Genomic DNA, 12,867 nt, shown 5'->3' with positions numbered 1-12,867 from the left:
GGTTCAAAAGAAAATTCCCATTCGTCAAAAAAAGAAGATGTTGGTCCAACGTGGAGGTATTTTACCTCTCTTGTTAGGCCCCATACTGAAAGGAGTCTTGGGAACCATGTTGGGAGGACTGGTGGGAGCAAGATAAAAAGGCCTCGGAAGTTCCAAGATCTCAGAATCGACCCCTGACAACCCCATGGAAGGACGAAAACTAGCTTTAGTGCCTTACAAACGATGGATGGAATACCATCGGTGGCAAGAACAACGCACCCCGCATTTACCTCCCAATCCCCATTTGAGCGAGATGTCCCAGTTACAACACGAATTGCAATCCTTGATGGATCGCCAAGATTTGTCCGAAACAGAAAAATCGCAAAAGTACGGTCAACTGTTGCAAAGACTCCAACTCTTTCACCAGAAAGCTTTAGACGAAACAGCTTTACCCACTCTAAAAGATTTTAAGACCTTGATGAAAAGTCCAGCACCATCATCATCATTACCACCACCACTACCATCCCCATGGGTCACTAGAGATGCTACCCCACAAAGACCTGAGGAAGAAGAGATGCGCGAAGTGTTTCAAACACCGTCAGCAGCTCCCATTTCGAGTAAGATTGCAGCATCCTTGTTGACCCCGTCCCCCACACCCCAACGAGAAGAAATGAAAGCTTGGGTTAAAAAGATGATGTCCACGCCTCCTTCGACAGAAGTGAAAAAGAAAGAAGGGAAACCAGAAGCGAAAAAAGAAAAGAAAACCAAAGCCATTCCATTGCCACCTCCATCACCACTACCTTCGACTTCTACCCCCGTAGCCCATCGGACACGAAAATCCGTTTCCAAACCACCCTTTCGACCCACCCAAAGTAGCATCACCGAAGAGTGGGTGACTTATTAACACAGCAAAAAATGGAAAAAGTCTTAGCTAGCATTTACTACGATCCCTCGCATCCTGCAGGTTACGCAGGAGTTCAAAAATTGTATCGTGTTGCCAAAACGCGACTGAAAAGTCTCCGTTTACCTCAAGTGCAACGATGGTTACAAGAACAAGCTACCTACACTTTACACAAACCCATTCGACGCAAGTTTGCCAGAAGTCGCACCCGAGTGGAAGGCATCGATCATCAATGGCAAGCCGATTTAGCCGATGTCTCTCATTTGGCCAGCTACAATCGTGGCTACAAATATTTGTTTTGTGTCATCGACGTCTTTTCCAAATTTGCCTGGGTCGTACCCTTGACTTCCAAATCTAGCAGCGAGTTAGTGCGAGCCCTGCAACGAGTGTTGAAACAAAGCGGCCGTCACCCTCTTCGATGGCAAACGGACAAAGGCACCGAATTTCTGAACCAAGCTTTCCAAAAAGAATTAAAGAAACGTGACATTCATTTTTTTACCACCGAGAATCCCGAAACCAAAGCCAGCATCGTGGAGCGTTTTCAACGCACTTTGAAAGAACGCATGTGGAAATATTTTACGCATCACCACACTCTGAAGTACATCGACATCTTACCGCACCTGGTGCAAGCGTACAACCAATCTTACCATCGAAGCATTGGACGTGCCCCGCAAGACGTGACTCCCGAGAACGAAGTGTTGGTGTTTGAGCGTCTGTTCGGTACGTCCCCGACGAGGGCTGTCCCCAAGAAAAGTGGAGAGTTGGCCGTAGGAGATTGGGTGCGCATTGGCAAAACCAAACGCACTTTCGACAAAGGTTACTTACCTAACTGGACGACCGAATTGTTTCGCGTCACTGGACGAGTGCATGGCCGTCATCCTGCCGTCTATAAATTGGAAGACATGAACGGAGAAGTGCTCAAAGGAACGTTTTATTTGCCCGAGTTACAACGTGTCACCAAAAAAGAAGACGACGTGTACGACATCGAAAGCATTCTCGAACGCAGAACCCGTAAAGTGGGCAAACGACGTGTCAAAGAAGTCAAAGTACGTTGGAAAGGATATCCACCCAGTTTCGATTCTTGGATCGACGCTTCGCAAGTCATCGACTATAAAAAGAAGTGACCATCATGCCCTTTCACACATCAGACGCAGCTACGTCGACCACTCCTCCTTCCCCTAGTTCTTCTGTGCAAGATTTACAAAAACAACCCTTGTGGGTGTGGTGTGGAGAACGTGTGCCTAAAACGCAAATCGTCTTTTTCTGCCAAATCTTCGTGGTGTATTGTGTCATCGGGGCAGCCATCGCCAATTTGAGTTTGCAACAAGGAGACAAACAATTGTGGACCATTTTATTGAGCAGTTGCATCGGTTACCTGCTTCCCAATCCCTCCCTGAAATTCTCCTCGAACGGGAACGTTGTGTCCAGTGCCAGTGCCAGTCACCACTCCAACAACCACAACCAGAACCCCATTTTGGGCGGAGACACACCTCTGACGTCCAGTAATATCCCCTCGGACAGCCACAGAACTCTAGAATTATGAGTCACCAAAATCAATTTTACTTAACCTTACCCAGTGACAGTTCCATGGAGGTGTTTCCCCGCAACACGTTGTGCTGTTACACGGCCAAATTACCTCAAGCCATCCCCTTAGATCACGAAGCCCATTGGGAAGTGGCTTTAGTAGAAATGATTCACCCGACCCAAGTCCTCAATGTCATTGCCCAGCAAAATTGGTTTAAGGTGGAAGTTCATGACGAGCAATTGCAACAGGAGTTGGATAAGAGAACCATATCTGACATTAAAGACTATGATCAAAACACTAAAACGACCACCTACCACTTGTCCATTCTCCCAGGCTATTATTTCAGTGGTCATCATTTGGTCAGCGCCATAGCCTCCAGGTTTAATGGCGTGTTTGGGAAAGCTTTTGAGATTGTCAAGAACAAAAGTGTCACCATAGAGTACCACAAAGTAGCTCGTCGCTTCTTGATGAAATTTGAGCGGCCTAAAATCGTGTCCATTGTATTTTGTCCTGAATTGTTTGACATGTTGGGCGGGGACATGGAGATGAGGAAGAAAGTAGAAAAAGAGAAAGGCGAATCACCCATCATTTCTGACAACGTGACGTTTGGCCAGTATTTTCGTACCCCGGTAGAACTGAACCAAGGACTGAATTTGATCTTTGTGTATTCCGATGTGGTGGAGTACAACGTGGTGGGCCACACCTCCGTACCGTTACTGCGTGTCATTCCTTTCAAAGTGGATTCTGCCACGAACGCTGACGAGGAAGGTGGAAACACTTACCACGTCCACCGCGAATTTGTCCATCCTCACTATTTGCCGGTCAGCAAGTCGTATTTGGACACGGTCAACATTACTATAAAAGGAGATTTGGGACAAGATATTCCATTCACCAAAGGAAAAGTCACGGTGAAACTCCATTTTCGAAAACGGTTCTCTCACGACTCGTAAGTAAGTAAGTCATGTATCCAGTGTACCGAGGGGTTGCTCGACAGCGAGGACACGGTTTAGGAGACATGTTAAAATCGGCCTTTCGTTCGGTGGCTCCGGTCTTGAAACCGATGGTGACACGAGGATTGCACGCCTTGAAAGATGCGGCACTGACACAAGGCAAAGAATTTCTCCAAAATGTCATCATCGACAAACAAAACCCTAAAGAAGCCTTCATGAGGGCAGGCAAAAATGTCTTGCTGCAAACGGGCAAAGACATTTTAGGCCGACGAGACACACCTATAAATGCCCTGCACGCTACCGAGTCAGGCATTCAGCAAGGACAAGGTAGAAAGAGACGACGAAGAAGAAAACACCCTTTCACCAGACTTCAAGCGAGAAAAGCCAAGAAAAGAAGAACCGTTCGAGACTTAGACGTTTTCGATTATTGAGAAAGAACAGAACAAAATGATGCACCGAGAGTCTTGCGCTTGTTCCAAGACGGAACTGGATCTGTTTGCCATGCCCCCCACCATGATGACCATGCAAGAATCCCAGTGGGTGGAATTTCACCCCGTCTCCTCACTAACCGATTCCGCTCCCATCGAGTTTGAAATCAAGGGACAGCCCGAAGATTACATCGATCTGAATAGCAGTTACTTGTACTTGAAAGTCAAAGTTCTAGATAAGGATAATGGTGAAGTAACAGACACTGAGAATATAGCTCCCGTCAACAATTTCATGCATTCCTTGTTCAGCTCAGTGGACTTGTACTTGAACAACAAACTGGTCAGCAGCAGCATGGATACTTACCCTTACCGTGCCTACCTGGAAAATCTCTTGACGTACGGAACAGATGCCAAGGATACTCATCTCAATGCCTGTGTGCTGTGGGTAGATGACGAAGCGGGCAAGTTTGACGCAACTGACAATGACGGCTTTGAGGCAAGACGAAGCAAAATCCTAAAAGAAAAGAGTTTAGAACTGATGGATCGTTTGCATTTGGACATGTGGTTGCAAGAGAAATATTTGCTAAACGGGGTCAATCTTCGCTTGAGACTGAATCGTAGCAGTACCGCTTTCCATTTGTGGGCTGATGCTGATGCTACTAAGACTGGCAATCCTAAAAGCACAATTTTAGAGGCCAAACTCTACGTACGACGCGTGGAAGTGTTACCCAAAGTGGGTAACGACATCAGTCAAACGTTGAGCAGAACGACCGCCAAGTATCCCATACGACGCGTAGAAGTGAAAACCTTCACCATTCCTGCTGGACAGCATTCCATGACCGAAGATCATCTGTTCCAAGGACAGTTACCCAAACGTTTAATCCTTGGTATGGTCTCGAATTCAGCCTTCAACGGAGCCTTCGCTCAAAATCCTTTCAACTTTCATCACTTCAACGTAAAGAAAATCGAAGTCAGTCGTGATGGCAAGACCTTGTGTACCCGACCTTTCGAACCTGACTTTGCCAACAACAATTACTTGAGATCGTACTTGTCCCTGTACGAAGCTACCGGTCAGTTAGGAACCAACACCAGTCACGGCATTGAGTACAACGAATATGCAGGAGGCTATGCTTTGTGGGCTTTCGATTTCACTCCAGACCAAGGCAGCGACGAGGGACATTTCCACCCTATAAAATCTGGCCAGATTCGTGTGGAACTTCAGTTTGCAGATAAACTACCAGCAACAGTGAACGTCATCCTGTATGCAGAATTCGATAATACCATAGAAATCAACAGTTTGAGAGAAGTCATTCTAGATTATTAGAAGTCATGGAAGACTGTTATCCCTCTTTACCTAGTGAAGAAACTTGGGACATGAAATGTGAGGAGACTGTGGAAGAAGAAGTGATCATGATGAAATCGAGATGGCCAGAACAAGAAGCCCATTTAGTCTCCTGTTTTGCCAAACACTTGGTCGACAAAATGACGGAATTGATCAAGAAAAATTGCTATGGATGTCAAAACGATCATCCCAGTCAAATTCAACACGATAAATGCCTGATGTTGAGTCAAGAAGAAAAATTGGACGAGTATCTGGACGAAGCTTGGAGTCTCATCTCGAACAAAGACGTGTTGCACCAGTGGTATAAAGACTTGCGTGAACATTCTTGTCCACCATTAACCACTCAAGAGATCCATCGTATCGAAGCTCTCCTGAATCAGAGTGAGGAAACAGAACGAATAACCGTTTATTCGTCAGACATTTTCAAGCAAAAAGTCAGGATCGAATTGACGACGTATTATTACCTGTGAAGAAGAAAAAACAAACACAAATCAATGGATACCTGGGAACTTTATTACCTTTTGAACCACAGTTCGTATACGGCTTCTTGGAATCCTGTCGTCTGTGCTAAAGATGAACTCCCTCATCGCAAACCTAAAGACCATCAAGCTTACGTGATCAACACGGACGACAGTCATCTCCCAGGAACCCACTGGGTAGCCGTCTACTTTCCTCAAGAAGGATGTGTGGAATATTTCGATTCGTACGGATTGCCCCCTTTGGAAGACGATATCATCGACTTTATGAGAAGAAATGCTCAAACCACCCGATTCAATAACGTGAAATTACAAGGCACAGATTCCTTGGTGTGTGGACAATATTGTGTGTATTTTCTGCATCATCGCAGCCTGGGCTATTCCTTAGAACATTTAGTGACTCATTTTGATCCTCGTTCTTCTTCTAGAAATGATGTGAAAGTAGATCGATGGTTTTGTGACCATTATGCTTATCTTTTGTCTCAAGCTAGGAAACGTAGTGTCCATCAATGGCCTAATGATTTCCAACAGTGGAAATCACAATTTCATTCACAACGTTGTCAGCCTTGTTTAAAGTAGATTGTAAATTGAGAAAAAATGTTTGTGATTTGAAAAAAAAGTTTGATGTTATAGTGTTGGATTATTGTTAAAAAATGTTAGAGTTGTTGTTTAGTGTTAAGTGATTTTTGAATAAAAAATGTTGTGTTTTGAAAAAATGCTTTTGTGGTTTGTTTAGCTATAAGAATGTTGAATTGATGCTCTTTCATTTCTTACTATCCCTCTCATGACACTCACTGAACGTTGCGAATCGAAAATCGTGTGGGGATGTTTTCCTTCACGTCCGCGCTTTCACTTTAAGAACCGGTTTGTTCCCAGTCTAACCATCCATTGTCGACTCATCCTCCTAAGAAGATGTGCTCCAAACTAGCTAAGCTCAACGAAGCCTACGTGAATTTGCATAGGGTCAGACACAGTCTGATACCGAAGCCAGAAGAAATAGAGAATGTGAGAATGTTAAAAATCACTGAAGACCTGATAGAAGAGCTCTTCAGAGAAGAAGTGAACAGGGAAAAAGAAGAATGGACGGAGAAGTACAGACTTCAGAGACAGCAGCAACAGCAGCAACAACAGCAACAGCAGCAACAACCTGAAGCTGACAGAGGCTTTGTCGATTGTCGTATCGACACCAAAGAGTTCTTCTTCTCTTTCCGAAGAAGCAGACCTATCGCCAGAAAGTCTATCCTCAGAGGACATCGCATTCTTAGAAACTAAAAAAGAATGCCATAGCAAAACAAAAAAACAGCCCTTTTCAGGGCTACCCAATACTCTAGAAAAGAAGTAACGATCGATTTGCCAATGTGTGTGTAGGTAGAGTAGTGTGAAAATAAACACTAACTCTTTATTGATAGTGAAAGTGTATGTGTTGGTGTGTTTGTAAGAGCTCAAGTAAGTTGGTGTGGATAGTAGATTAAAATGATATCTTTTCTTAGTGTTTGAGGTGTATATTTGGAGTTAGATTGAATTGCTTTGCGTATGTGGATAGTCTATTGAAGTGATTTATAAAAAAATTTTAAAATAGTGATGGGTAGCATAAAAAGTGAGTGAGTGTTTCTTTTAGGTCCGCGCGTTGTTGTTTTTTTAGGTCATGATCTAGGTAAGATGAATTTTATGTTATTAGGGGGATGTTTTCCTTCACGTCCGCGCTTTCAGTATAAATTGAAACTCGTTCGGCAGTCCAGCTACCCTTGTTGATTGATCAACACCCAAAAATGAACACGAGACTTGAGAAACTGTTGGAGCTTCATGTGCATCTGGAATATGCCAGGCACATATTAAATGAACTGGCCGCGGAAGCCATTGTCGAGGAGGGAAGGATAAGAGAGGAGGAAAGAAGAAAAAAAGATGAGGAGGAGAGAAGATATAAAGAAGAAGAAGAAAGAAGATATAAAGAGGAAAGAAGAAACAAAGAAGAGGAGGAGGAAAAGGAGAGAAGAAATTTCAAAATCCCAGAGAGCGAAAATTGGGATTCTGAAGCGACATATCCTGTCTCTGCTCTCTCCCCCCAAAAGGTAAAAAGTAACTGGGGGATAAGATGTGTATGTGGCGCCAGGCCTGGAAGGTGCCACCATTAACCAGGTGTCCATGAAGTTCCAAACAAAACAGCCCTTTTCAGGGCTACCCAATACTCTAGAAAAGAAATAACGATCGATTTGCCAATGTGTGTAGGTAGAGTAGTGTGAAAATAAACACTAACTCTTTATTGATAGTGGGAGTGTATGTGATTGTGTGTTTGTGTTAGTAACTAATAAAGTAAGTTTGTGTGAATAGTAGATTATGGGTTTCTTTATTGGTTCTTAGCGTATGTGGAGAGTATAGTTTGGGTTATATTATATGAAATGAGAAAAGTGGGGATGTTTTCCTTCACGTTCGCGCGTTGTTGGGTCATGATCTAGGTAAGATTGATTTTATGTTTTTTAGGGGGATGTTTTCCATCACGTCCGCGCTTTCACTATAATAACCCACAGTGTTCGTTGTTCAAACCATTCTGCAAAGAATAAAAAGAAGATGGCGTCAAACCAAATCGACAAAATTCAAACCTTGCAAGACGTTTTAGACAACTTAGGAATAATGGAACAGATGCTATTAAGACTGGTTGAAGACCATTATTCCTATAGTCCCCATCGTGTGAAGATGGAAATTAATAACTTAAGGAAAGCAAAGGACAAGATTAGTGGTGTCATGAAAGAGATCAAGGAGGAGAAGGAGGATGAAGAGGAAAGAATAAGAATAAGCAAATGGAACGAAAAGATTGAAAAAGAAGAAGAAAATGAAAAGAGGAAGAAAGAAGAGGAGGAAGAGAAGAAGAAAGAAGAGGAGGAGAAGAAAAAAAAGAAAGAGAAGAAGAGTGTAGGAGATAAAATAAGAACTTGGTGGAGGAAAAGAAGAAATTAGAAGAAGAAGAAAACCCAAAGGCCCTTTTCAGGGCCAGCCATATTTCTCGAAAAGAGATAGTCTTTGAATTGCCTACCCCTTTTTTTTATTTTATTTTTTTAAAAAAAAAATAGAGACCCTCCCTGTTTCAATTTTACATAGACCCTATACAGTCCCAAGGGTTTATGTCCATGTTAAATTTACATAGACCCTATATTGTCCCAGGGTTTTTGGCCATGTTAATTCCCATAGACCCTATATGTTCCCACGATTTTTCTCCATGTTAAATTTACATAGACCCTATATTGTCCCAGGGTTTTTGGCCATGTTAATTCCCATAGACCCTATATGTTCCCACGATTTTTCTCCATGTTAAATTTACATAGACCCTATATGTTCCCAAGGGGGTCTGTAATGATAAATCCCATAGACCCTATAAGATCCCCATATACTACTAGAGGAGAACAGCCCTAGTTGCTAAGGAGCTTTCAGGCTACACTATCGACATCTCAGCCTTGAGTGAAACCAGGTTCGCAGAGGAGGGTTCTCTGACTGAGCTAGCAAGCAGCTACACCTTCTTCTGGAAAGGAAAAGCCCAAAACGAGGACAGGATCCACGGATTTGGCGGGGCTATCAAATCAAGTCTTCTGATGCAGCTCCAGACCTGCCTGTTGGCATCAATGAGACGCTAATGAAACTGCGACATCCTATCAGCCAAAAATACCACGCCACAATCATCAGCGTCTGCGCCTCTACTCTCTCGAGCTCAGCGGAAACCATTGAACAGTTCTATACGGACCTCAACTCTGTACATAACTCAGTTCCAGATGACAAGATCATACTACTGGTGGACTTCAACGCCCGTGTTGGCTGCATTTATGGTCGATGCAAAGGTGTGCTTGGCAAGCAAGGTGTCGGCAAGATGAACAACAACGGCCTGCTCCCATACAGAAAATGCGTAGAATCTGACCTCTTAATCACAAACTCAATGTTCAGAATGGCGAACAAACACAAGAACACCTGGATGCACCCCAGATCTCGCCAACGGCACTTAATCATCACCAAGGCCATGCGAGGAGCAGAATGCTGGACAGACTACAGACTTGTCCGAACTACCCTAAAGCTGCGCACTGCTCCACATCACCCAAGGCGTCCTAAACTTGTGTGCATAGCTTCAACATTGTAAAACACCAGCAGCCTTCCACCCAGCTCAATTTCCAGAAGAGCCTAGATGACAAGCTGTCCACCACCGAACCTATACGTGGAAATGCCTTCGAGAAACGGAACAAGCTCAGGGACATGATAAGAGAAACAGGTATGGCGATTCTGGGCCCCAAGAAGCGAACCCATCAAAACTGGTTCGACGAGAACAACGGTGTCATTGGAGATCTGCTTGCCAGAAAGAACAAAGCATTCATGGACTGGCAGCATGATACAAACTTCATCCCCAAAAAAGACCGCCTCAAATCCTATCAAGCTGAGGCTCAGAGAGAAAGCAGCAAGATGCATGACCACTAGTGGGAAAGGAAAGCTGATGAAGTGCAACGCTATGCCGACACTAACAACACCAAAGTATTTTACAAGGCCATCAAGTAAATCTTCAACCCTTCAAAGTCTGGATCTACCCCCTTACTTGCTGCAGATAGCAGTACACAAATAAAGGACAAGACTGGCATTAAGGACAGATGGAAAGAACACTTTAGTCAGCTCCTAAACCTGCCCTCATCGGTCAGCCAATTTGTTCTTGACCAAATACCACAACAGCCAACACACGACCAACTGGATGTTCCGCCAACGATAGAGGAGTTGAGGACGGCCATTAAACAAATGGAAAGGATGGTATCTCAGCAGAGGTGTACAAGGCTCTCAGTGAAAAGACACTGGAGGCATTCCACGATGTGCTAATCAGCATCTGGACGGAAGAGGAGATGCCAGCCTACCTCTGCGACACATCAATTGTGGCCCTCTATAAGAATAAAGACACACGTGCGGACTCCAGTAACTACAAAGGCATCTCATTGCACACCATAGCTGGCAAAATACTTCCTCGCATCATTCTCAACAGCCTTATTGCGGTAGTGTCAGAAGATAATTTCCCCGATTCTCAGTGTGGTTTTTGCCCAGACCGCAGTACCATTGACATAATCTTCGCAGTGAGACAAGTCCAAGAGAAGTGCCTTGAGCAGAACATGAATCTGTATCTCGTCTTCGTGGACTCGACAAAGGCTTTCGATACAGTCAACAGAGACGCACTGTGGGTAGTACTCAAGAAGCTTGGTTGTCCTCAGAAGTTTACCAACCTCATCCGGCTGTTCTATGATGACATGACTGGAGAGATTCTCTCAGACGGTGAACCTCTGAGAAATTCCACATATCTAACGGTGTCAAACGGGGCTGTGTAATCGCTCCGGTACTCTTCAACTTCTTCTTCACACAGGTACTGCTCCATGCCATCCTTGACCTTGACCTTGGTATCTACATTAGATATCGCCCGGATGGATCCGTGTTTGATCTTCGTCGCAAAAACTAAGACGCTAGAAAGACTAATCACTAAAGCACTCTTTGCAGATAACTGTGAAATCATGGCCCATGAAGAGACTCACCTACAGACAATTGTGGACAGTATCTCTGAAGCCTCCAACCTGTTTGGACTCATAATTAGCCTAGGAAAGACAGAAGTCCTCTTCCAGCCCGGCCCAAACACTGTCCCTGGACAGTTTCAAATATCTTGGCTGCACAATATCCAGTGATGACTCACTGGACAAAGAGATCACTGCGAGGATACAAAAGCCAGCCAAGCATTCGCACGACTCCGAGCCAAGGTTTTGCAGCACAAGGACATACGCCTGTCAACAAAGATGAAAGTGTACAATGCAGTTGTCCTCACGTCTCTCTTGTATGGCTGTGAAACGTGGACTGTCTACCGAAGGCATATCAGTCAGTTGGAACAATTCCACCACTCCTCCCTAAGATCCATCATACGGATCAAGTGGCAGGACCAAATCACAAACCAGGAAGTCATTGACAGAGCCAACACAACAAGCATCGAAGCCAAACTAATCCAGGCCAAGATTTGTTGGACTGGCCATGTCATCCGCATGGATCAAAACAGAATCCCAAAGCAGACGTTCTTTGGCGAGCTAACCCAGGCCAACCGAAACCAAGGCCGCCCTCGCAAGAGGTACAAGGACAATCTCAAGACGCACATGAAATGGACAGACCTTCAACCCCACCAGCTCAAGCTTACTGCCTCAGACAGACGCCACTGGCGAGCCCTGACCAGAAAAGCCTGTTCCACCTTCGAGGTTGACCGCCTTTAGCGTCTTGCTGCAGATCGTGAGACACGTCACAGAGATGAATCCCAGCCACCGCGACCACCAGTGTCCCATGCCCCACCTGCAACCGCATGTGTGCATCGGAATTTTGACTCAGGAGCCACATACGATTCCACCTTCGATGAGATCGCACAACTTGTCTTCCTCGGATCGAGAGACTACCAAGAAGAAGAAGAGAAGATAACTTACGCTTTTATATAGATTTAGTCAGTTGTGCTCTAACATCTAGCACTATGAGTTGTGTTATGTTGTGACCAGTTTAGGCTGAATTTTTATTTTCTTCAAATTATTGAATTCAAGTGATTATTTTCTCTGGAAATACAAAAGTGCTCTGATATAATTCTTGGGCAAAGACATTCACTGGAATTTATACGGAATTCAAAATGGAATAATATTTTTTTGCGATTCAACAAGAGACTGTTTACATTTCTGCACTTCTTAGGTTATTACAGACGTCACCGCCTTCCATCTTGAATTTCATCGGGATTTGAACTAAGATTCACTTAAAACTTTTCATTTATAGGACTTTTATTTTTTAATTCTTGAATTATTTTTGGATATAATTCGCAATACCATAAGTTATTTTTTTCTCATTTTTCACTTTGTATTCTAGGGGAAAAAATTATTTGAAAATTTTTACAAAGCTTGCCGTCTTCACTCTTTTCTGTTACTTATTTTAAGAGCATAGACTCGTAACAACAGTTTAACGTGAAAGTGATGGCCACATGTTCAATCTGTAAAATTTCTTTGATTATGACCGCAATTGATTGAATTCAAAGGGGTAAAGAAGATAAAAGTTGCTATTGTAAGGTGACACGTTTCTGGATAACTAATACATATAACAAATAAAGTAAGTGGTTTATTCGTTGCTAAACTAAGCGTTTTGTTTATTGTTTTCCTGTACATTTGTAAAATATGCTCTATATTTTTAAAACAATAACTGAAATTAAAAAACTCATGCAATTTTTAAATCGGCAGCATTTTTCGGCTGTATTTCTCT

The sequence above is a fragment of the Sinohyriopsis cumingii genome, chromosome 2 (genome assembly GCF_028554795.1).
Source record: "Sinohyriopsis cumingii isolate HCF-2022 chromosome 2, ASM2855479v2, whole genome shotgun sequence".
Taxonomy (NCBI): domain Eukaryota; kingdom Metazoa; phylum Mollusca; class Bivalvia; order Unionida; family Unionidae; genus Sinohyriopsis; species Sinohyriopsis cumingii.
The sequence above is the reverse complement of the archived record's forward strand: the minus strand, read 5'-3'. Positions refer to the sequence as shown.